At 39.1% G+C, this 26,647-nt stretch overlaps 2 pseudogenes; one reads left to right on the forward strand and one right to left on the reverse strand.

Moving 5' to 3' along the window:
• Positions 1–471: 471 nt before the first annotated feature.
• Positions 472–5,560, reverse strand: LOC114028046 (annotated as a pseudogene).
• A 181-nt stretch (positions 5,561–5,741) lies between these two features.
• Positions 5,742–20,014, forward strand: LOC114028047 (annotated as a pseudogene).
• Positions 20,015–26,647: the final 6,633 nt, after the last annotated feature.

Raw genomic sequence — 26,647 nt, forward strand, 5'->3', positions numbered from 1 at the left:
GAAGAGAGGGTTCCTAAAGGTATATTTTGGTCTGTTTTGTCTGTAACAAGATAGTTTCAAGAGTTGACATCTATAGTTTGACCTCTGGGTTGTATAAGGTAACTGTGGGCATCAGTCCTTGATAGTTCTGCTTGTACGAGATAGTCCTGTTCATACAAGGGAAATTTTGCAGTGGTCAGCTTGTTCTGGTAACAGGGAGAGATGGTTTGCCTCACTGGGCCCACTCTTGAGTCACTGCCAGACATGGGGTCCTTGGGCTGGAGGGAAACTGTCAGGGATAGTGTTTCTGAAGCTAGGGAGAAGTTTGATCTTGGAAGTGGGGTCCGAGCACAAGCACCCAAGCACCCCATCATTCCCCCCTTGAACAGATGGGACCCAAAATCTTTTGCGGTAGGGACGAAGGTCTCAGCTTCTGAAACTGCTTCCTATTGGGATTGGGCATAGAGCTGTTCCTGCCTTGTGGGGACCCCTTCAAGGGGTCGGTTCTTTAGCCAGTGTCTGGAATTTGGCCGACGCCAGGTCCAAGGGGTGATGGGTGGTGGTCTTGGAAGAGGTTACTACCCAGCCTGAGCAGTCATCTGGAAGCGGAGGGCCCTGAGCCTAGAGGAGACCAATCTGGCAAGGAGATGGAGCGGACAAGGGCCAAAAAGGCAGAAGAAAGAAAATGACCAGAAGTGGGGTGAGTGTGGGCTGTTCTTCCGGCAGAGCTCTCTGGAATTTGGCTGAGCTATTGCCCTTATTCTTAAAATACTGTCATACTTTCTCACACCCTCACAACATACTTAGACCATCTGAATTTGGCACAAAGGTACCCACAGCAACTATCCATGGGCAACGGGAGGGACTTGGATGTCCCCCATTTGTCCCCAAACTTTCTTACCTACCGTCCATATTTTCAATCAAAATTTATCTTTATTTATCTTTCCAAATCTTTCAAACCCATTACTCAGACGGCTCAACTTTCCTTTACATTTCAACCATAAGACAAGATAGCTTATAAGTTATTACTCTTATTGCTTTAAGCAAAAGAGGTGCCTGACTTTAACCTCACATCTGAATAGATACACATCTTTGCTTCACAAGCTTGTTTATCCTTCTCCAATTATATTCACTCTGGAAGAGAGACTTCAGAATTGCAATCTTTTACATATCATAAGTTCAAACACTAATTTTAAATCTTGTTTAGGCCATGGGATGATTACAAATTCAGATCAAAACAGCAAGATCTCACATACTTTCATTGTGCTCACGTCTTTTACTGACCACTTGCTCTGATCGTAGAAATTTGCTATAAAAAGAAAAGGCAGGGACATGTGACATGCCAAACATGACAGGATGGAACATCCTTAGCTCCATTTGAATTCAGATAAGAGTCACAGTTCTCCAACCATGCAGTATCAATTCCACCTCATAGCCAGACTCAAGAATAGTCAGGTGGGAAACATTCCTTTTCAAAGGAACACAATGGGGAAACTGAGCCAGGAGGATCCCATCCTAGATTGAGGCCAAGACTGTCCTCACAGCTTTAGTACAGGATCACATTCCCTCTGAGCAGCTTGTGACATTTCTCTCAGATACTGATTTAGTGCAGACAACTATACCCAAATTCAAACTCAGAATTAGTTATAGTCCCAAGAGCCTTTGACCTCAAATGGCAAGTTTCACTAATCACAACTTAGAGGCAGATACGGTTATATTTACTCTCATGGAGTTGCAGTAAGCAATAAAAATTTACCGAGACTCACATCCATAAGAGATTTCATTTAATCTTTCTTCCTCAACTTTAAACTTGTCCCGGTGTAAAAGCCAATCATTAGAAATCCTTTCATACAGTTGCAAATTCTCAGCAAGTCAGGTTCACTGTTTAGGAACTCCATAACCCAAACAATTTCTTTTCCCAGGGCTGATGACCTTGCCCACACAGATGGTTTCCAGGGACCTTGGCAAGTTTACAAAATAAGGGAATTGTCATGGACCCCAGTTAGGGGCTGATACTGGTGCCCCTGCCTGCCAACCCCATACTCCAAGGAGGACTGCTCTGAATGGGCAGAGCCAATCCGGATAAGGCTTTCACCCAATCCCCTCCTTTCCACACACAGTAATCAATTAACAGTTTTAGGTTTTAGCATTAAAACAGTAACCCCAAATAACTTAGCAATCTTACAACTTTCATAAGTGATAGCCAAATTATTTTAGCTGTAACCTCCTCTTTAGCTACTGGAAAGGGTGGAATACCTGGTTTTCTGAATGGCAGTTATAAAACATTATAAGACAGGGTTAGCAGGGCTGATAAAATAACATAGATTTTACACAATTTTTCCATCATCCTTTAGTTTCTTCTAGTTCATACATTAATAACATCCAAATTAGGAAAAGTTGCTTGACATAACTGATAGAAAAGTTTACCAATTTGAAACAATATCATGCATTTAAAACTTGAAACAAACACCTTACCAATCAGGTGACTCCAGTTCTGTTGAATGCATTTCCAAATTACCTTACATAGAAAATTGGGTATTTCATCACCTTTGGCATTGTATACTGGTCACATCTAATTAAGGAGCTAATAATAATAGTTAACATTTTTAGTGTCTCCCCTCTGCCAGGCATTGTGTTAGGCACCTTCCAATCATGTGAGGTAAACTGAGGTAACTTGCTTAATGTCACCCAGTTAACAAATTTCAGATCCATACATTTTCCCAATTTGCCTTAGTGCCAAACAGTATAATAAATTCTGACTTATCTTGAGCATCAAATTAGAAGTGACACATTTCACTTAAAATAAGACCAGAATGAATTTAATTATCTTTTGGTTGTATTCTGGTACACAAAAACTTTTCTTTTTTATGTGAAGCAGGAAAGGTAGAGCTAGTCAACCTGCCTCTCTGATCTGAGGGGAAAAGGTTCCCCCTTTCTTTCTTGTCTCTCCCTCCACATTCAAAACTTGGCCAGAGTTGGTAAGTAGAAAGAGAGAGAGTTTTTTACCAACAATTTTCCAAAAGTTTCCAAAGCATTTACTGTCAAACCCTCTGTTCACACAGTTCATGCAAATAGATTATGCCTTTCTTTCTCTCATTCCTACATGCTTAAACTTTCTTGCCTTTCCTTCTACCTACTTATGCCTCTGGTGGACTTTGATTAAAGTCCCTTTAAAACTGCACATATCTTATTTCTTTCTAATTTGGATCTGACACTTCTTTTACCTTTTTAAACTTGAATTTACCAATCATATAACCTAAATAATAAAGTATTTCTCTTTTTCCTTCTCTTTCCTGTTCACCCACTCCTATGAGGCTGTTGTAATCAGGGAGGGAGAGGGGGAGAGAAAGAAAGCAGCATTCCAAGCAAAGTCCAGCTGCAGCCTTAGGTGCTGCTCTTGCTGCCTGGCTGCATTTTAGCCTTATGGGGTGTCAGATTACACTCACTCATTCCATACAGATAATGACAGGGAAAATCCAAAAGCTCAGAGAGACTTGTTAGAAATCCCCCAAACAAATCAGACAATTTTTTTTTTTTTTGTGGTCCTCCAGATCATATGGAGAGCAGGCAAAATGTTCCTTTTAAGGTCTTGGAGAGCAAGGTTTTTCCAGGTCTGCAGAAGGTAACCTGGGGTTGAATCTCCAGGTGTAGAGAGAGATTGGCCCATCCTTTTTGCCTCTAAGCCTAGATGGAAAGACAAACCAGTAAGCACCTGTCCTCACTCGCCTCAGCCAGCTTTTTTGAGCAAGGTGGGATAAGGTGCTGGCTCCTTCTGGATTGGCCCATCTCCTTCCTTTCCCTCCGCTTAATCCTGAGTGTGTCAGAGACTCTGTGTGGGGGAGACGTGAGCCCCGTAAAAATCTTCTTGGGTCTGCAGGCAGAGAGAAGGGAAGGCTTCTGCCAAGGATGTGGTGCTTCCTCCTTGACCACCAGAAAGGGTGAGGGCCACTCTAGCAGTGGTGGGCTCTCCACTTTGAGGGGTCTTGTGAACTGAGATAGTTCTTCCATGGGCTGGAGGTCTTCTTTGAGTGACTGACCACAAGGCAAAGGAGATAGCCCTTTCACAGGTAGGGCTCCTTCCTCTTTCAGTGATCCAGAAGTGGAAAAGGGAGATAGTCAGTCATCAGCTAGCAGCTCCTTGGGGGCAATGACACTCATTTGCTGTGACGGCCAGGTTCTGACCTCATGAGACAGGCAGCCAGGGGTAATGGCGCCTTCACCGAAGGCTGCAGCACCAGGGAATGGTTCACTGGGGACTGGAGTGGTACTAAATATGAGCTGGCCCTTGGGAGCAGGCGCTTCATCTTCTGTCGTGCCCTCAAGGGGAGCTCAGCTTTGATGCCCAGGTTTCTGTGGAGGTCAGGGATGGGATTCCAAGTGCTTAGACGATGGTGGAGAACCTGGCTCCAGTGGCTTCCAGCCTGCTTTGGCGATGTGCTTAAAGTAGGGAAGGTGATCCTCAATCCAGGTCTTTCAAGGTCTTGCGTTTCTGCTCAGTGCTGTTGATGGCAAACTGGATCATGGCCACGTGGGAATAAGGTGGTTTTCCTGATACAGAATCCTGCCAGGAGGTTGCTGCAGCCAGGGGTCTTTGATCTTGGCTCGACTTTGCTCCAGACGTCGATTCTCCTTGCTTGATGCTGCAGGAAGCCAGGCCATCAGAACTCGGCTTCAGAATCACTGAATATCGGTCAGGCTGTCATCCAGAAGGCAGCAGCGCAGCCCTCCCACTCCTGTCCCCGGCTGGAAGGGGCTCCCAGTGCTCTGCTAGGGTCGCTCGGTGCAGGTTTTGGTCCTGTGCTCCAGCTCCCACTTCTGCCCTTGTGGCCACTTCATCTCCTTGGTTTGGAGGCTGGGGTCTGGGAGGATGGGCAGGGCTGTCCACTGCTGGTAAGGATGACTTGGTTGGGCCTGCTGCTACCTCTCTCTTTTCCGTTGGCAGTCAGGGCTGCAGTAATGCTCTGGATATCTGTGTTGATGTTCAGCGTGGTGGGATGGTTGATGATTGTGATGCCTGTTGGAAACTTCTGAAGACCAGGTCCTGCCCCCTCCCTGGACGGCTGCATTCGGCCAGACTCCTGTTGAGCAGCAGTCCCTTTGGGCTCCTCCTTTGCTCCTTCACCCAGAGCATCACAGATAGGAAGGGGGAGTTTCCGTCTCTTGAAAATCAGGGGCTCATTTTTATCATAAATTTGGGCAATCACTCTCCACTGAACACGAGGAAAGAACCTCAGCACAGTGGCTGCTGCCTCCAGCACCGCCCCAGGGCAGGTCTCCTGGGGCCTGGCCTCCTCTTAACCTCAGCCAGGTTCTAGGAGCAGGCCCTGGGCTGCTGGGAGCCGAGTGGACCAGGCCCCCAGCCTCAGAGGGAGGGAAGGGGGAGGAGAGAGTTTAAGGCCAAGGGAGGGGCAGGTGGAGGATAAGGGGGCTTTCAGTTTGTTCCACAGTTTGAAATTGATGAAATTTTCTTTATGACGTGTCACTTACTCCTGTTCTGATGAAGGAGTTTCCCATCACCTTCTCTTCTCCTCCAGAGATCCTAGTGTACCTCTGATAGATCACAGAACTTCTCTGATTCCATAGGGAGAACAATCCATATTAACACATGCTCCATTTTATTCCAGCTGCAAATATAAAAAGCTTTTGTCAATATTCCATTGAGTTTTTCATGGCTGTGATTCTAAGTGTTGGCTCTGACACTCGTAAGGGTGTGATCTTTGGGTAAATCCCCTCTCTGTGCTTTAGTTTCCTCCTGTAAATTGATGGGCATTGGACTAGATCAATCCTTGGACCATCCTCAGAAGGAGCTGTACGAGGAGGTCATGCTGGAGAATGCCCGGAACCTGCTCTCCCTGGGTAAGGACACTTCCTCTGGAGCTTTGAATTCACCATCCAAGGAACTGCCTTCACTCCCTCCAAGTATTTAGGGTTTGGAGCATTTATCAATGATTGGAAAGGCCAAAACACAGATCTCTTATGTCCTAGAGACGGGGTCCTCCTGCTGCCTGGTTTCCAGTGAAAGGTCTTTGCACTGTGTAACAGGGAGCTGGGGGTGTCCTCTGTTGCCCCTGAAGCTGTCTCTTACGGGTTGTAGGGAGCCTGAGGTCAAAGATCGACCCAGTGTTGAAGAATCCCAGACTTGGAAGTCATCCCAGAGGTGGTACCTAGTCTACCTCTCCCTGAACCTGAATTTTCTCTGCCAGATTTCTGAAAACTGCCCAGGAGATGGGCAGTGAAGGAAGCCCCTTCCTCCCAAAGCAGCCTCTTCCCCCTTGGGTTGGGTCGGGTCTTTGGAAGGCGCTTCTTGTCAACAAGCATGAATGTGTAGCTCACTGCTCCTAGTCTTACTCTCAGAAGCCTGGTGTGCCAAGTGTGTCCTTGTTCTCCCTTTTGACCGTCCCAGAATTCTGGCACAAATGGTGGGGAAGGAAGGGAAGGGAATATAAGTATTTATGTATACCTACTATGTGCCAGCACTGTGCCAAAAATGTTATTTAATTTGATCCTCACAACAAGCCTGTGAGTTAGAGGATATTATTGTCCCCATTTTACAGTTGAGGAAACTGAGGCAAGGAGATGTTAAGTGACTTGCCTTGGGAACTTTGCTAATAAGTGTTTGAGACCAGATTTGAACTCAGAGCTTCCTGAGTCCAGGCCCAAGGCTCTCTCTACTGCACTGCCAGATGCCTTTTAATGTCTAGATATTGGAATCAACTCATCTTTCTATGAAGGAAGTGGAGAAAATAGAATTTTCTGCTTCTAAATTGGCTTCCAAATGATCTCCTTCCCATCCCCCACCAAAGCTCCCAACAAATATGGAAAAGGTTCTTGAGACATCCTGGGAACCCCCCTGTGACCCTTCCTGCATGCCCCCTTTCCCTAAAGAGAACTAAATTACCAGTGCCTCTCCAGCCTCATCCTTTCCTTATCCCCATGCCCAGGACTTCCAGTTCCCAGGGAAGGTTTGAGCTCCCATTTTGGAGAAGGGGAAGCACTGTGGGTGCTGGAGCTAGAAGACCCCAGAACCTCCTGTCCAGGTGAGTGAGGGGAAAGCAGGTGTGTGAGGGCTGTTATCACAAGAGGTAGTTCCATGACCCAGTGAGGGGAGTGCTAGACTTGGGGAAAGGAAGACCTGGTTTGCAATTCCTTTTCAGACACTTTTTAGCAGTAGAATCCTGGGCAAGTCACTGACCCTCTGACCCTCAGTTTCCCTATCTGTGAAATGAAGGGGTTGGACTCCATGGCCATTCACTTCCCTTCCAGTGATAAAACTATGAGTCTGTAAGATCCATTGTTTGGAGCTCTGGATCATGGAAGTCTCCTGAAGGTATCCAGAAAGGGCCTGGGCTGCCTGATACAATGTCTTTCCTAGCCTTTGTTCAAGTCAGCAAGCCTTTACTAAGTGCTTACTATGTGTCAGGCCTCCTGCTAAGTTCCAAGGATTCAAAGAATGGTGAGGGACATCCTCAGCTGTCAGGGAGCTCAGAGATATTGGGGAGAGACAACAAAGACAGAGTTATGTAAAACATGCCACATACAGGTTAGATTGGAGCTAGTCAAGGGAGGGAAGGCCCTTAGATTAAGGAGGGTTGGAAAAGCCTCATTGTGGAGGGTAGGCTTGAGCTGGTGCTTTGGAGAAGCCAGGGCGAGCATTCTAGGCATGAGATGCAGCCAGGGAAAGCCCATGGAGACTGGAAGTGGTGTGTTCTGTTCCAGGCATAGATGGTGTATTCTGTCCATTTGCTACTGGATTATATGTGGAGGGGGAGTAAGATGAAAGAAGACTGGAAGGGGAGGAAAGAGGCTGATGATGAAGGCTCTAAGAGCCCAACAGAGGATTTTATATGTCATCCTGTTGCTTATGTGAGCTTTAGGAAGATGAACTTGACAGCTGGGTAGAGCATTGACTGATCTAGGGAGACCCTTGAGGCAGTGAGACCAAACAGCAGACCTTTTCAATACCATAGGTATGAGGCAATTGGGGCCTGAACTTTGAACGTGGCAGTGTTGGAAGAGAAGCAGGAGATGTATGTGAGAGGTGTTACAAAGGTGGAATCAACAGGACTTTCCAAAAGATTGAAGATGGAGGGGCAGAGGATGGTATGAGTGTGAGAGATGGTGGGCAGTGGATGACATCTCTTTTATGAGCCTGGACAATTGGGAGGGGCACCTGGATGGTATTAGGAGAGTAGGAAGATGGGAGGGTTGGAGGAAAGATAATGAGGTTAGTTTGGGACACGGCAGGAGGAGAACCCAAAAAGAGGAGTATCACCAAAACCTAGAGAGAAGAGAGTATCAAGGAAAGGGGATGAGTGATGGTGTCATAAGCAGCAGAGAGGTCAATAAAGATGAGGACTGAGAAAAGGGCTTTTAGTTGAGCAATTAGGAGAGTAGGTAGAACTTTGGAGGGAGGTATTTTAATTGACCAGTGAAGTTGGAAGCCAGAATGCAGAGTTTTGTGGGAAGTAAGAATAAAGAAGTTGGAAACCCCAAGTGTAGATGGCCATCTCTAGGTGTTTAGCCATGAAAGGGAAGAGAGATACAGGGACAATATCTGCTAGGAATGGATAAAGTGAGGGTTTTTTTTTTTAATTTATTTTTAGTTTTCAACATTCACTTCTATAAGATTTTGAGTTTTAAATTTTCTCCCCCTCCCCCCCTTCCTTCCCCAAGACAGCATGCAGTTCGATATAGGCTCTACATATATATCCATATTAAACATATTTTCGTATTAGTCATGTTGTAAAGAAGAATTAGAACCAACAGGAGGAACCACAAGAAAGAAGGAACAAAACAGCAAAAAGAGAGCAAATAGTGTGCTTTAATCTGCATTCAGACTCCATAATTTTTTCTCTGAATGTGGACAGCATTTTCCATCATGAGTCTTTTGGCATTGTCTTAGGTCCTTGCATTGCTAAGAAGAGCTAAATCTATCAAAGTCAGTCATCACACAATGTGACTGTTACTATATACAATGTTCTCCTGGTTCTGCTCACTTCACTCAGCATCAATTCACATAAGTCTTTCCAGGTTTTTCTGAAGTCCAGCTACTCATCATTTCTTAAGGAACAATAATAATATTCTATTACATTCATATACCACAACTTGTTCAGCCATTCCTCAATTGATGGGCATCCCCTCAATTTCCAATTCTTTGCTACCACAAAAAATTATATGCTATAAATACATAAGCTATATGCTATTTACATGTGGGTCCTTTTTCCATTTTTATGATCTCTTTGGGATACAGCCCTAGAAAGGTTATTGCTGGGTCAAAGGGTATGCAGGGTTTTATAACCCTTTGGGCATAGTTTCAAATTGCTCTCCAGAATGGTTGGATCAGTTCACAACTCCACCAGCAATGCATTAGTATTCCAATTTTCCCACATCTTCTCTAGCACCCATCATTTTCCTGTTTTGTCAGGTTCATGTTAGCCAATCTGGTAGGTGTGATGTGGTACCTCAGAGTTGTTTTGATTTGCATTTCTCTAATCAATAGTGATTTAGAGCATTTTTTCATATGACTATAGATGGCTTTAATTTCTTCATCTAAAAACTATCTACTCATATCTTTTGACCATTTATCAATTGGGAAATGACTTGTATTCTTATAAATTTGAATCAGTTCTCTATATATTTTAGAAATTAGGCCTTTATCAGAGACACTGGCTGTAAAAATTCTTTCCCAATTTTCTGCTTCCCTCCTAATCTTCATTGCATTGGCTTTGTTTGTGCAAAAACTTTTCAATTTAATGTAATCAAAATGATCCCTTTTGCATTTCATAATGTTCTCTATCTCTTGTTTGGTCATAAATTCTTCCCTTTTCCATAAATATGACAGGTAAACTATTCCTTGCTGTCCTAGTTTGCTTATAGTATTAGCCTTTATATCTAAATCATGTACCCATTTTGACTTTATCTTGGTATAGGGTGTAAGATGTTGGTTTACGCCTTGTTTCTGCCATCCTATTTTCCAGTTTTCCCAGCAGTTTTTGTTAAACAGTGAGTTCTTATCCTAGAAACTGGAGTCTTTGGGTTTATCAAACAGTAGATTACTATAATCATAGACTATTGTGTCTTATGTACTTAAACTATTCCACTGATCCACCACTCTTATTTCTTAGCCAGCACCAAGCAGTTTTGGTAATTGCTGCTTTATAATACAATTTAAAATCTAGAATGGCTAGGCCACCTTCCCTCGCATTTCTTTTTATTAATTCCCTTGATATTCTGGACCTTTTTTCTTCCAGATTAATTTTGTTATTATTTTTTCTTGCTCTATAAAATAATTTTTGGTAGTTTGATTGGTGTGGCACTGAATAAGTAAATTAATTTAGGTAGTATTGTCATTTTTATTATGTTAGCTTGATCTACCCATGAGCAACTGACATTTTTCCATTTACTTAGAGCTGACTTTGTGCGAAAAGTGTTTTGTAATTGTGTTCATATAGTTCCTGGGTTTGTTTTGACAGGTGGAGTCCCAAACATTTTATATTGTCTATAGTAACTTTAAATAGAATTTCTCTTTTTATCTCCTGCTGGTAGGCTTTGTTAGTAACATATAGAAATGCCGATGATTTATGTGGGTTTATTTTATACCCTGCCACTTTGCTAAAGTTGTTTATTATTTCAAGTAGTTTTTTAGTTGCTTCTCTAGGATTCTCTAAATATACCATCATATCATCTGTAAGGAGCGATAGCTTAGTTTCTTCTTTGCCTTTTCTAATTCCTTCAATTTTTTTTGTCTTCTTATTGCTCAAGCTAACATTTCTAGTACAATATTGAATAATAGTGGTGATATTGGATATCCTTGTTTCACTCTGATCTTATTGGAAATGCTTCTAGCTTATCCCCATTACATATGATGTGTGCTTATGGTTTTAAATAGATGCTCCTCATCATTTTAAGGAAGACTCCATTTATTCCTATGCTCCCTAGTGTTTTTAATAGGAATAGGTGTTGTATTTTGTCAAAAGCTTTTTCTGCATCTATGGAGATCATATGATTTCTGTTAGTTTTGTTGTTGATGTGGTCAATTATGTTGATAGTTTTCCTAATATTGAACCAGCCCTGCATTCCTGGTATAAATCCTATCTGGTCATAGTATATTATCCTCAAGATAAGTTGCTGTAATCTCTTTACTAGTATTTCATTTAAAATTTTTGCGTCGATGTATTAGGGAAATTGGTCAATAATTTTCTTTCTCTATTTTGGCTCTTCCCAGTTTAGGTATCAGCACCATATTTGTATCACAAAAAAGAATTTGGTAGGACTCCTTTGCCTGTTCCCCCCAAATACTTTATATGATATTGGAATTAATTGTTCTTTAAATGTTTGATAAAATTCACTTGTAAATCCATCCGGCCCTAGAGATTTTTTTCTTAGAGAGTTCATTGATGGCTTGTTCAATTTCTTTTTCTGAAATGGAGTTATTTAAGTATTTTATTTTCTCTTCTGTTAATCTGGGCAATTTATATTTTTGTAAATATTCATCCATTTCACCAAGATTGTCAAATTTATGGGCATATAGTTGGGCAAAATAGCTCCTAATTATTGTTTTAATTTCCTTTTCGTTGGTGGTGTATTCACCCTTTTCATTTTTGATACTGGTAATTTGGTTTTCTTTCTTTATTTAAATCAAATTAACCAAAGGTTTATCTATTTTATTGATATTTTTCATAAAACCAGCTCTTAGTTTAATTTATTAATTCAATAGTTTGATTAATTTCAATTTTATTACTCTGTCTTTTGGTTTTCAGAATTTCTAATTTGGTGTTTAATTGGGGATTTTTAATTTGTTCTTTTTCTAGCTTTTTTAGTTGCACGCCCAATTCATTGAACTCCTCTTTATATATTTTATTCATGTAAGCATTTAGAGACATAAACTTCCCCTAAGAACTGCTTTTGCTGCATCCCATAAGTTTGGTATGTTGTCTCATTATTGTCATTCTCTTGGATGAAGTCACTGATCGTTTCTGTGATTTGTTGTTTGACCCACTCATTCTTTAGGATTAGATTATTTAGTTTCCAATTAATTTTTAGTCTATCTTTCCATGGTCCTTTATTACATGTAATTTTTATTGCATCATGATCTGAAAAGTATGCATTTAATATTTCTGCTTTTCTTTATTGGATTGTGAAGATTTTATGCCCTAATACATGGTCAGTTTATCTGTAAGTGCCCTGTACCATTGAGGAAAATGTATATTTCTTTCTATCCCCATTCAATTTTCTCCAGAGGACTAACATATTAACTTTTCTAAAATTCTGTTCACCTCCTTAACTTCTTTCTTGTTTATTTTGTGCTTAGATTTATCTAGTTCTGAGAGGGGGAGATGGAGGTCCCCCACTAGTATAGTTTTGTTGTCTATTTCTTCCTGTAACCTCCTTAACTTCTCTAAGAATTTGGATGCTATATCATTTGGTCCATATATGTTTAGTAATGATATTACTTTGTTGTGTATGGTACCTTTTAGCAGGATGTTGTTTCCTTCCTTATCTCTTTTAATTAGATCTATTTTTGTTTGTGCTTTGTCTGAGATCAGGATTGCTACCCCTGCTTTTTTTTTTTTTACCTTCAGCTGAAGCATAATATATCCTACCCAGCCTTTTATCTTTACTCTCTGTGTATCCCTCTGCTTCAGATGTGTTTCTTGTAAACAACATATTGTAGGATTGTGGTTTTTAATCCACTCTGCTATCCACTTCTATTTTATGGGAGAATTCATGCCATTCACATTCACAGTTAATGATTATTATCTGTCTTTCTCTCCATCCTATTTCCCCCCCCGTTTATGCTTTTCTCTCCCCTTTCTCCCTTTCCCTCTTCACTAGAGTTTTGCTTTTGACCACTGCCTCCCTCACTCTGCCCTCCCTTCTATCAGCCCCCTCCCTTTTCTTTCCCTTTTCCCTTAACTACTTCATCCCCCCCCCACTTCTATCCACCCCATCCCTTTTATTTCCATTTTCCCCTCCTACTTCCTATAGGGTGGTGTTAGATTGCTATACCTGAGTGTTATTCCCATTTTGAGCCAAATTTGATGACAGTAAGGTTCTAATAATGCTCGTCTCAAAGTGAGGGTTTTTTGAGGCCTGAGGCAGTATGATTTCCTTTGTGGCATTTGGGAAGGGAACCAGTGTAAAGGGAGAGATTGAAAATTAGTGAGAAAATGGAGATGATAGAGTTTTGGAGGAGCAGGAGAGCCCCCTCTTTATGAGAGACTGGGGTAAAGGAGGAAAAGAAGGCTTCTGATTTATGTGAAATTAGGATGAGGTAAGAGAGCTCAGGGTAAATATCCAATTGTTTCAGTGAAATATGAAGTCAAGTTCTCAGCTGAGAAGGCTGGTGGGAGCAAGCCACATGGGAAGGTTGGGGAGGAATGAAAAGATTTGGAAAAGCTGGGGTAGGGAATCAGTTAGGGAGATGTCAAAGATTGCCTTGCCATAGCGGGGGCCCGGCCAAGCTTATGTTACTGAAATTTGTCGTGGACCCAAGCAACCTGGTTTCATGATTTTATGTCTTCATTCAGATGAATGAAGAGTGAGTAGAAGTGAAGGTCAAGGTCTTATCTTGAAGTAATTCAATGCTGAGGCTTTCATAAGTCATCAACCTAAGTTCCTTTCATGATTTTTCAAATTCTTTTATTCCACCCCCACCCCCAACTCACTCATTGAGAAGGCAAGAAATTGAATACAGGTTATACATGTACAATCATAGAAAACATATTTCCATGTTAGTCATGTTGTGAAAAAAAAACACAGACAAAAAAAAAGAAAAATAAAGAAATAAAGAAAAAATATGCTTCCATGTGCAGTCAGAGTCCATCAGTTCTTTCTCAGGAGATGGATAGGATTTCCCATCATGAGTCCTTCAGAATTGTCTTGGGTCATTGTGTTGCTGAAATCATCATAGAATATTGCTGTTACTGTATACAGTGTTCTCTTGCTTCTGCTCATTTGACTTTGTATCAATTCATGTGAATCTTTTCAGCTTTTTCTGAAAACATCTTGCTCATCATTTCTTATAGAACAACAGTATTTCGTCATAATCATACCCAACAATTTGTTCAGCCTTTCCCCAATTGATGGACCACCCCTCAGTTTTCAATTCTTTGCTACCACTAAAAGAGCTGCTATAAATATTTTTGTATACAGAGGTACTTTTCCTTTTTGTTTTTTAATCTCTTTGGGATACAGACCTTGTAGTGGTATTGCTTGGTCAAAGGGTATGGGTGTTTTTATAGTTCTTAGGGCATAATTCCAAATTGCTCTTTAGAATGGTTGAGTCAGTATGCCACTTGGATTTTTATACCCAACTGAGTGTATATGTTATTCCCTCTTTGAGCCAATTTTGATGAGAATAAGATTCACCCTCTCCCCCACTCCCCCCATCTTTTCCTGTACTATAAAAGCTCTTTTGTGCCTCTGTTATATCAGATAATTTACTTCATTCTACCTCTCTTTTTCCCCTTCTCCCAATGCATTCTTTCTTCTCATTCCTTAATTTTATTTAAAACAGACTTTCTTAGGAAAATAACTATCTTCTTTCTACCACTGACACACTGACTGTACTCTCACAAAAACTTTTCTGAATGACTAACCTACCTTGCCATCCATGATTCCTTTGAAAATCTGGTTAGTTAGCTAAACAAGTTGTGGTATATGATTATGAAGGAAATTATGAAGTACTGTACTATAAGGAATGATGAGCTCAGTGATCTGAGAAAATCATGCAAAATCTTAAATGAAATTCATTCATATATAGTAATAGCAATGCTGTTTTAAGAATGACTATGAGGGCCAGCTAGGTGGTGCAGTGGATAGAGTATTGGGCCTGGAGTCAGGAGGACCTGAGTTCAAATCCGGCCTTAAACATTTGACACCTACTAGCTGTATGACCCTGGGCAAGTCACTTAACTCTGATTGCCGCACCCCCTTACCCCTAAAAAAAGAATGATTTTGAGTTAATAAGTTACATTGACTATTATAAATGCCCAAATTAACTATAAAGGACATGTGAAGAAAGGTGCTATCTGCATCCAGAGAAAGAACTGATAAATTAGAAGTATGTGTAGGATGATTTTATATATATATGTATATATGTAATTGTGTCTCATGGTAGCCACCTTTAGGGTGGGGGGAGGAAAGAAAAAAATGAGAAAAAATTTACATGATAATTTTGTCGTATATTTGGAAGGAATGGCAAATTGTGCGTAGTGGATTTGCAGTTTCTTGAACAATCGTCTTTTTTTATTGTATGATGTTATGGAAATGTTTATTTTATTCCATAAATATGTAATAATTAAAAAAAAGAAAAAGGGAAAATAAAAAAAAAATTTTCTCAGTTGACGAGTATTAACATAAGTAGAGGATAAGTTCAAATCAGAAAAAAGCCTTAAGATTATAATGAAAGCCAATGTAAGGACTGCCAGTATAAGAACAGTTGTGATGGCCCATGATGGTTTCAGGATGGCTTGTAATGTGCTTCTGGTTTCCAAAGAACCTGCCATCTGTGCACAGAGGTGACATCTTGATCTGGTGGTTACCCTGCTGATGAGATGTGCTTACAAGGTCACCTGGGAGTGAAGGAACCACTCTGGTGCAGTGACAGAAAGCAAGTGACCACAGGTGCATGCCTGTGACCACCCACTGGGAATCAGTTTGCACCTGGATTTCAGACCTTTCTGGCTGTTGGGAAACAATCTGATGTCAGATTGATAACCTGAAGGAACATGTGGCAGCTAGTCAGAAGTGGTCAGGGTTTGATGTAACCACTGCATGAACTTGAAAAATATTTATGCCTGACCATGAGAGTTTGGAATCACTGCAGAAAGAAAACTAATGTGCTTGAAACATGTACATGTTAGTTGTTCCAGAGGAAAATACTTATGTATTTACACGTATTTTATTTAAATAGATTTATGTATTTAAATAGATTTATGTAGTTATATATTTATATGATATATTAATATTAACATATATGTTTCTATATTAAATAAATCATGTATTTACATTTATTTTATTTATTTACACATATTTATAACTAAATTCAGCAATTATTTTCTGCTCTAGGTTCCATTAAATGATTTTTAGCACAAACCCCTTAGGCCATTACTGTGAAGCCCCAAAGGGTTCATCAGCCACAAAATGGCTAGGGCTGCAATAGGCCCAATGGTGAGGCACGCTGTCCACTTCCTGACAGAAGGGTGACACACTCAAAGTCCAGTATAATTGATAATATTTTTGTACATGGGAAAGAAGTGGATTTTTAAAATCATGTTTATTGCAAGGATTTTGGGTTTCCTTTTTTTAATTAGGGAGCAGAAGCATTCAAAGATAAATTTTAAAAAACAAATAGATAATGGCTATCCTAAAAAAGTGATGGATCAGACCACAATATAGCAGGCGTCAGGTGAATATAAGAGACGTGGTTGGCAGTTATGTGGTCTTAGACATGAGAACAGAAAAAAAGCAAAGAAAAGGGATCACCAGAGAAATTAAATATGCTTATAGACAGGACGGGGAATGAAATAATATGAATATTCAGTGTATGTGCCACAAATGGCACATCTATGGATCTGAAGATAATAGAAGCAAAGTTGGACCCAAAGTTGAAAATTACTAAAGAACAGAATATTGCCTGGCTTAGCATGTGATTTACAAAGAAGGGCTATGAAAATACATCAAAACTGATCAAGAAAGAGAAACATGGAGAACTCTAACCCCAACAAAGGTACAAACAACAACTGGCGTTTGGAGAAATGCCATGGAGGTCTTGTGAAGGGGTGCAGAGAGGGGGAGGCTGGGTCGTGAGGGCCACCTGCCTCCTGGGACTGGAGGGTTCTTTCCTCAAGGTCCTTAGTGGTTGGGCATGTTGCTGTGGCAACCAGCAAGTAAGAGGCCACATGTGGGAGAGGACAAGGGTCTCAGAGACCCCTTGTCAAGATTTCCTGCCCCTCCCCTCCCAAGTGTCCTGCAGAGCAGAAGGGACCCTGACATCACCCATGATTGTGCTGTACACCTTGACCTTAGGCTGCTTGTCTGAGTGTTGAGAGTATTGGACGTGATTGAAAGAGGCCATGCCTTCAAATCCTGCCACTGGCTCTTAGGAGCTATGTGCCTTATCTGAGCCTCAGGCAAAGATCTAAGACTTCTCTACTTAAAGGCATCCTTACACCAAAAGTGTGGCACCTACAGTCAATGCAGAGAACCAGAATCTTAACCTGGGAAGCCCCCAAACCATGCTGACACAGCCACTGAATGGTGCTGACACAGAAGGATATACAGTCATTAAGAAGGGAAATATTTGCCAGGAGACTGGGGCTGTAAGTGATTGCATCAGGGGTCATTGTGTTGTTCTGGTACTTGGCACTGATCACCTTCTATTCCAGTATGAGATAGTGGTCCACTCCCTTCATTCAGGGAACTTAGCAATGCCTTCCCAAAGACACTATTTTTCAAACACCTGAGTGCAAAATGGTCATCATCGTTTCTAATAAGCACAAATTTAACTACAGGATGTGAAAAGGATTATAGTTTTGAAAACTCCAACCAAAATTGTATTTTAAAAATGTCTGAACTCAAATTACGTTTTACAGTATATTTCTCATACTGTTGATTGGGCTTTTAACTCGTACTTCTGTGCAATGCCTCTAAAATGGTGTTACAGACATGCCAAGTGTCCTATTTCCACTGGGTACTTGTTGAAATGACTGCCAACATAGTGGTCTCTGTACATGCTTACAAATACAAGCAAATAAACATGTGATAATGAAATAGTTTTTCTTTGAAGAAAAAAGTGCAAAGGAGAAAGACCATCTAGTACCTTGGACAGAGCATGCCCAGTCACAAGGTTTGAGTTCTAGTCTCAGCTACAGGGATGTTGGGCAGGTCATTCAGCCATTCATGGCCCAAGTTGGGAATGTGATGAGAACGCTGGTTTTTCCTGTGTTGTGGGTTTGTTGTGAGAATCCAGGGTTGTTGAATGTGAAACTCTTTGTAAATTAAATCAGCCTGGGGATGTGAGCTACAGGCATTTTCAAATGATGGATTCTACCCATTTAAGTTTGAAGACTCTTGTCTTTCCCTAGGGAAGTAGATTACAATCAGTGACTTTCTGAGATATATTTGTGTATATGTGTGTGCGTCCATAAATAAGTCAATATGTTTCTCTCTTTGTTTCCTTCAGATGGAGAGACCAGGCTTGAAATCAGGGAGACTGCTTCAGAGCTGAGCATTTCTGTGGGCAAATCACAATGGCTAAGATTCATGAATGATGGTCACTGGGATGTCATTTTGAGAGATATCTGTGAATCTAATATCAAGATGGAGGAAAAACAGAAGAGTCACTCTGAATTTGATAAAGACGGAAAGAGTTTCAGCCGACGTCCCCTCCTAATTCACTGTGAGAGAAGGACCTCAGGGAATGGCTGTTCACAGGATCATAAATATAGGGAACGCTTTACTGAACAGGTGGGGCTTGTTGAGTCTCTTGAGAAGCCTCCAGTAGTGCAAACTCATCAATGCAATCAATGTGAGATGACCTTCAGCTTGAGTTCAGAGCTAATTAGACACCAGAAAAGTCATACCAGAGAAATGCTTTATATGTGTAATGAAGGTGAGAAGGCCTTCAGTCATAATTCAAAGCTCACTGACCCCCAGAAAATTCCAAATGGAAAGAAACATTATGGCTGTAATGAACGTGGTACATCCTTTAAGCAACAGTTATCGCTCATTCACCATCAGCAATTCCATACTAGTGAAAAGCTACATAAATATATGCACTGTGGACAGGCCTTCAGGTGACATTCATCCCTTGTTTCCCATCAGAGAATTCATACTACTAAGAAATCTCATGAGTGTCATGAATGTGGTCAAGCTTTCAGTGAAAACTCCTCTTGTACTGTACATCAGAGAAGAGACACTGCAGAGAAACCTTATGAATGTAACCAGTGTGGAAAGACTTTCAGACAGAGGTCCAGTCTTGCTGAACATCAAAGAATCCACACTGGAGAGAAACCTTATGAATGTAATCAGTATGGAAAGAGTTTTAGATGCCTTTCTGGTCTTGTTAAACATCAGAGAATCCACACTGGAGAGAAACCTTATGAATGTAATCAATGTGGAAAGACTTTCACACAGGGCTTCAGTCTTTCTCTACATCAGATAATCCACACTGGAGAGAAACCTCATGAATGTAATCAATGTGGAAAGAGTTTCAGATGCCTTTCTGGTCTTGTTAAACATCAGAGAATCCACACTGGAGAAAAACTTTATTTCTATAGTCAATGTGGAAAGAGTTTCAGACAGAGCTGTAATCTTGCTGAACATCAGAGAATCCACACTAGAGAGAAACTTTATGAATGTTATTAATGTGGAAAGACTTTCAGATACAATTCTACTCTTGTTCAACATCAGAGCATCCACACTGGAGAGAAATCTTATGAATGTAATCAGTGCGGAAAGACTTTCAGATGCAGTTCTGGTCTTGCTATACATCAGAGAATCCACACTGGAGAAGAACCTTATGAATGTAATCATTGTGTTAAGGCTTTCAGATTAAACTCCAGACTTGTTCTCCATCAAAGAATCCACACTGGAGAGAAACCTCATGAATGTCATGAGTATGGCAAAGCTTTTAGGGAATGATCATCTCTTATTGTACATCAGACAGTCTACACTGGAAAGAAACCTTATGCATGTCGTCAGTGTGGAAAGGCTTTCAGAATCAACTCTAAACTTGTTCTCCATCAAAGAACTCAACACTGGAGAGAAACCTCATGAAAGTAATTGGTGTGGTAAAACCTTCTGGCAACAGTCATTTCTTTTTTCCCATAGAATAAATTAATAATAAATAGAAATTTTATTACTGGAATGAATGAGGAAAAGCATTAAAATGGAGTATAGAACTTGTTAGACAGAAAATTAGTTCTGGGGACAAACTTAATTTGCAATCAATGTGGAAAGGTCTTTAGTCAGAGATCATCTCTTACTTTACATCAGAGGGATTCATAGTGGACAGAAACCTTATGCATGAGCTGAATGGTGACCTACCTTTTCATGGAAGAGGGAGGTCCCTGGACATCAGAATATTCACACTGGAAAGATGGGTCATAAAAGCAATGATTATGGGACAGCCTTGAAGGGGAGCTCATACTCACCTGTACTTTGGAGGAATTATGCTGGAGATTCAACTTTGGAATCTAATTAACAAGGGAGAGCTTTTGCTTCATCACAATCTTAGACATCTCAGATTTCATACTGTGCATAAAGCTCTATAAATAAATTTTCTCTGAAATACTATTTTTTCACTTAATAGTATTCCATACCATTTAGATCCCATAACTCCATCTACCATCCCCAGTTGATTAATACTCACTTGTTTCCTGTTTTTTTGTTGACACAAAAAAATTTTGGTATAAATATTTTGGTAACTGTTAGACACGTATTTATGTAATGATTTTTTTAGTCTAGTATGTGGCACAGTGGATAGAGTGCTGCCTCTGGAACCAAAAGACCTCAGTTCAAATTCAGTCTGACACTTCCTAGCTGTGTGACCCTGGGCAAATCACTTAAACTATTACTGCCTCTGTTTCCCCCATATGTTGTATGGTGTGTATACTAATAACACCTATCTCTGAGGCTTAATGTGAGGATCAAATCTGATAATATCTGTAAAATGCTTTGCAAGCATTAAACCACTAAGTGCTAGAGCTATTCTTATTATTCCTTGGGTCATAAGTCTCATAGTAGAATCTTTGTCTATAAGGTTTGGACAATTTGGTGAGTTTTCTTATAATTGAAATTGATAATCAAAATAGTGTAGAGAGGCAGTATAGAGTAGGCAGTATGTTGTAATTATAGGGCACTGGGTTTAGAATCAGGAAGACTTGGGTTCAAATCCTGCCTCAGATGCTCTCTTGTGTAACTCTGAGCAAAGAACAGCCTCTGTTTGCCTTAGTTTACTCATCTCTAAAATGAGGAGGTTGGTAGCAGTGACTACAAGCAGTCTCCAAGAAAAATGCAAATTGGACGCAAGCCCAACACGAATTTCTAAAAGAACTTAAGAAAGAAATAGTTAAAAGCAAAAGAAGATTTTAAAAATCAAATAAGAATGTTAGAGGAAAATTGGGAAAAGAAATAAAAGTATTTGAAGAAAATTATAGCAGAAGAAAAAACAGATTAATAAAAGGCACAAAAACTACTGAAAAAAGATTCCTTAAAAATCAGAATTGGTCAAGTGGCAAAAGAGGTTCAAAACTTCACTGAAGAAAATAACTCCTTCAAAATTTTAATTGGGTAAGTGGAAGGTAATAACTCCATAAGTGATCTAGAAACAATAACACAAAATAAAAATGAAAAAGAGAAGAAAATGTGAAATATCTCACTGCTAAAACAGCTGGCCTGGAAAAGAGATGAAAGAGAGGTAAAGAATTATTCAACCACCTAAAAGCCATGATAAAAAACAAAAGAGCCTAGACATCAGATAGCAAGAAAATATAAAGGAAAACTACTCTGATATCTTATAACTAGAGGGCCAAATAAAAATTCAAAGAACCCACTAGTCACCTCCTGAAAGAAATCCCAAAGTGAAAACTCCCTGGAATGTTTTAAACAAAATCCAGAACGTTTAGGTCAAGGAGAAAATACTGCACGTATTCAGAAAAAAAATAATTCAAATACCATGAAACCAAAATCAGGATCAACAAAATTTAGCAGACGCTACATTTAAGGGCTGGAGAGTTTGGAATATGATATTCCAGAAGGCAAAGGAGATAGGATTAAAATTAAGAATAATCAATTCAGCAGAACTCAGTATAATTTTATAGGTGAAATGGATATTTAGTGGAACAGAGGACTTTAGAGCTGAATAGGAAATTTGAGACTCAAACACAAATTTCAAGAGAAGGAAAAAGAAGGTAAACTTGAGTGAGACATCATAAAGGACTTCAAAAGGTTAAAAAACCTTCAAAAATTTGCATTCCTATATGGGGACATTTAAGAACTTTGTAATCTTTTCTTTTTCTTTTTTTTTTTTTGGCGAGGCAGTGGGGTTAAGTGACTTGCCCAGGGTCACACAGCTAGTAAGTGTTACGTGTCTGAGGCTGGATTTGAACTCAGATTCTCCAGAATCTAGGGCTGGTGCTCTGTCCACTGCGCCACCTAGCTGCCCCAGAACTTTATAATCATTAGGGCATTTGTAAGGAGAATACTGAGACAGCATGGGTATGAGTCTGTTGTGTTGGGATGGACTCAAAAGAAGAATGGAAGAGTGAGAAAGGAATGCAGTGGGAGAGGGAGAAGGGAGAGGAAAAATTGGGGAAATTATATGATGTAAAAGAAATGCTCAAGGAAGGCTTTTTACAATGGAAGGAAAACAACTGGTTCAAGGTGGGAGGTGTGTATAACTCTACATATGTGTATGTGTGAATATGTACATATACACATACACACAGGCACATATGAGGCGAAAGAGCTGAGAGAAAGGGCGGGGGTGAGAGGGGGTACATACTCAGGGAGGTTAGAGTCAATAATCAGACGTAAAGCAGACAAATAAGGGACAGGGTCAAAAAGAGAAGGATAAATAGAAGAGAATAAGATGAAGGGAAATGCCCAATTAGCAATTATAATGGTGAAGGTGATGAACTCACCCATAAAATAGAAGAAACAGAATAGATTATAAACCAGAAGCCAACAATATGTTGTGTATAAGAGAGACAATTGAAACAGAATCAAACAGTAGGCTAGAACAGATTTTTTTTATGCTTCAGCTAAAGCAAGAAAGGCATGGGTAGCAATCCTGATCTCAAAGAAAAAGCAAAAATACCCCTGATTAAAAGAGCTAGTTGGGGTGGAACTGTGAATAGAGTACTGGGCCTGAATTCAGAAAGACTTATTGAGTTCAAATCTATCACCATATACTACTAGCAGTGTGACCCTGGTCAATTCACTTAACCCTGCTTTCCTCAGTTCCTCATTTGTAAAATGAGCTGGAGAAGGAAATGGCAAACCACTCCAGTATCCTTGCCAAGAAAACCCCAAACAGTCACAAAGAGGCAGACATGACTTCAAAGACAGAACAATAGCAAAAAAAGAGATAACAAATAAAAGTGCATTTTGTTTAAAAGTACCATGTTCGATGAATTAATAGCAAAAATGAACATGCATATACCAAATGACAAAACATACAGATTCATTTTTTTATTTTAAACTTAAATACAAAATGATAAAAAAAAATTGCCATGTATGCAGCAGACCACAAGAGGGGATTCAATATGAAATAATAAATTTCCATTTCAAGAAAATCTATAAAATAAATACTACACATTGTTTTCAAAGCTGCCAATCTTTGCTTCTTTGTTGGTTTTCTTTTGTTCTCTGTTGTGCACTTTTTACTTAATTTTTTCCTCCCACCCTAAAGAAGGCTACAATTAAGCATGGCTATATATATATATATATATATATATGTATACATGAACATAGATATCTATAAACAAACACATCCATACACATATACACTCATACACATATACACTCATACACATATATGTAAGACCACACTATGCTTATTTCCTATCATCTGTTTCTCTGAAGGTGTATAGCATTTTCCTTCATAAGTCCAAGTCTTTACAAGTTTTTCAAAATCAACCACCTCATTTCCTATACCACAGCAATATTCCAACCCAATCACATCCTATCTGAGAGATTGCCTATGAAAGTTTTCCCCCAGTTTTCTGCATTCCTTCTGTTCTTGGCTACATAGGTTTTATTTATACAAGAAATTTTTAATTAAAAAATAATCAAAATTATCCATTTAATATTTCAACAATGCTCTCACTTTGTAATATAGTTTAAGGTCTGATACTGCTAAATTTCCTTCCATTACATCTTTTTCCCTGGTTTCTTTGGAATTCCTGAACTTTTGTTCTTCCAAATGAACTTTGTTATTGTTTTTTCTAACTCAGTAAAATGAGTTTTTTGTAATTTAATTGAGATGACTTTGAGTAAATAGATCAGTTAGCTAAAATTGTCATTTTAAAAATTATATTGGCTTTACCTACTCATCAGCAATAAATTATACTTCAGTTATTTATATCTGAGTTCATTTGTATAAAAAGTGTTTTATGTTTGTGCTCATATAGTTCCTGTGTCTGTTTTGGCAGGTATATGCTCAGGTATTTTATACTGTCTAAGTATTTTTAAATGGTCCAAAACTGTATTGAATGATATTGCTGACACATTGCATAGTTTCTCTATTTTTCATGGTTGATGAAATCCATCTTAACTTTGTCTGAAATCATGATTATTATCCCTGCTTTTTTTTACATACTAAATTCTATTCCTGCCCTTTATTTTATCTTTGTATACGTCTCTCATTTTTATAATGTTTCCTGAAAGCAACATATTGTTGAATTCAAATTTTTAATCTGCTATCCATTTCCTTTTATAAGTAAATTCATCCCATTCACATTCTAAGCTGCAATTACTTGTGTATTTTCCTCCTTCCCAGTTTTCCTTACTATTCTCACCTTATTTATTTTATCCCTCTTCACTCCTCTGTTTTACTTCTACCTGCTACCTAGCCCTCCAATTCCTTAACCTACTCACCCCTGTAAGAGTCCCTCCCTTATTCTCTCTCCCCACCCTAACCCCTTGCCCTCTTATTTCTTTCTGAATTTAGAAGACTTTAATACTCTTCTAGATATATATGTAGTTCCCTCTATAACCCATTCCTGAGGAGAGTGAGGTTCCAGCACTACTTGCCCTCCCCCCACTTGCTTCTTCTGTATCAATTTTTCCTTTTATGCCTCATTTGAATGAGACAATGACTCCTTTTTATCTCTCCCTACACAGTTTTATTTTTTAGAATCACCCTATCATACTCAGCCCACATCTTTCAAACTACCCAAATAATGACAATCATAATATTACTGCTAATATTTTGACACAAAGTAAACAATTTGACCTTATTGAGTCCCTTATAATTGATCCTTAATGTTTACCTTATATTTCTCCTAGATGTTACGTCAAATTTTCCCTTAAGTGCTGAGGTTTTTGCCATAAAAACCTGAAAGTCTTTGAATTCATTAAATTTCCTTTTTTTTTTTCCCCATTCAGGATTATACTTAATTTTGCTGGGTAAGTTACCTTTGGTCATAACCCCAACTCTTTTGATCTATGGAATATAGCATTCTAAGACCTACAGTCCTTCAATGAAGTAGCTGTTAGGTCTTGTGAAATCCTTATTGTAGCTTCATGATATTTAAATTGCGTTTTTCTTGTTGGCTTCCAATATTTTCTTAAGCTGGGAGCTTTGAAACTTGGCTATGATATTCCTGTAAGTTTTCCTCCTGGGAACTCTTTCAGGTGGTGATCAGTGGATTTTTTTTCCATTTCTATTTTGCCTTCTTGTTCTAGAACTTCAGAGCAATTTTCCTGAACAGTTTTTTGTAATATTGTATCAAGATTCTTTTTTTTTTGTCTAATTTTCACATAGTCCCACTATTCTATATTATTTCTCCTCAATCTGTTCTTCAGATCACTTGTTTTTCTGATGAGATATTTCAATTTCTCTTCTTTTTTTCATTCTTTTGATTTTGTTTTATGATTTCTTGGTGTCTTAGAATGTCATTAGCTTTCCCTTATCAAATTCTCAAGGAATTATTTTCTTAAGTCTTTGATTCTCTGTTTCTAGTTGGTTGACTTTTCATAATTTTCTTGATTTTCTTGGATTGCTCTTATTTTTTTTCTAATTTTTCCTCGATCTCTCTTATTTGATTTTTAAAGTCCTTTTTAAGTTCTTCCAAGAACTCTTTTTGTGCTTGGGACCATATGATGTTTCTCACTGAAAAAGGAGTGGCTTTTTAAGCTCCATTATCTTCCTCTGAATATGAACCCAGATCTCCTCTATCCCCATACTAACTATCTATGGTTGAATTCTTTTTCCTTTAGTTACTCATTTTTATTTCTTTATTTTTATTTCTTTTGTTTTTAGCATTGGGATTCTGCCTGACAACACAAACCCAGGAACTATTATGAATTACAATTACAATTACAATTATATTATAATTACAAAACACTTCACACAAATAAAGTCAGATCTAAATAATTGGAAAAATATCAATTGTTCATGGGTAGGCTGAGCTAATATAATAAAAATGACAATTCTACCTAAATTAATTTACTTATTCAGTACCATACCAATCAAACTACCAAAAATTCTTTTATAGAGCTAGAAAAAATCATAACAAAATTTATCTGGCAGAACAAATGGTGAAGAATATCAAGGGAATTAATGAAAAGAATGCAAAGGAATATGGCCTAGTATCACTAGATCTAAAATTATATTATAAAGTGGCAATCATTATAACTACATGGTACTGGCTAAGAAATAGAGTGGTGGATCAGTGGAATAGGTTGGGTGCAGAAGACATAGTAGTCAATGACTATAGTAATCTATTCTTTGATAAACCCAAAGACTCCAGCTTCTGGGATGAGAACTCACTATTTGACAAAAACTGCTGGGAAAACTGGAAAACAATATGGCAGTAACTAGGCATAGACCAGCATCTCACAGTGTATACCAAGATAAAGTCAAAATGGGCACATGATTTAGATATAAAGGCTGATACTATAAGCAAATCAGGAGAGCAAGGAATAGTTTGTCTAT

The sequence above is a fragment of the Vombatus ursinus genome, unplaced genomic scaffold, assembly GCF_900497805.2.
Source record: "Vombatus ursinus unplaced genomic scaffold, bare-nosed wombat genome assembly UNPS02014868.1, whole genome shotgun sequence".
Lineage (NCBI taxonomy): Eukaryota > Metazoa > Chordata > Mammalia > Diprotodontia > Vombatidae > Vombatus > Vombatus ursinus.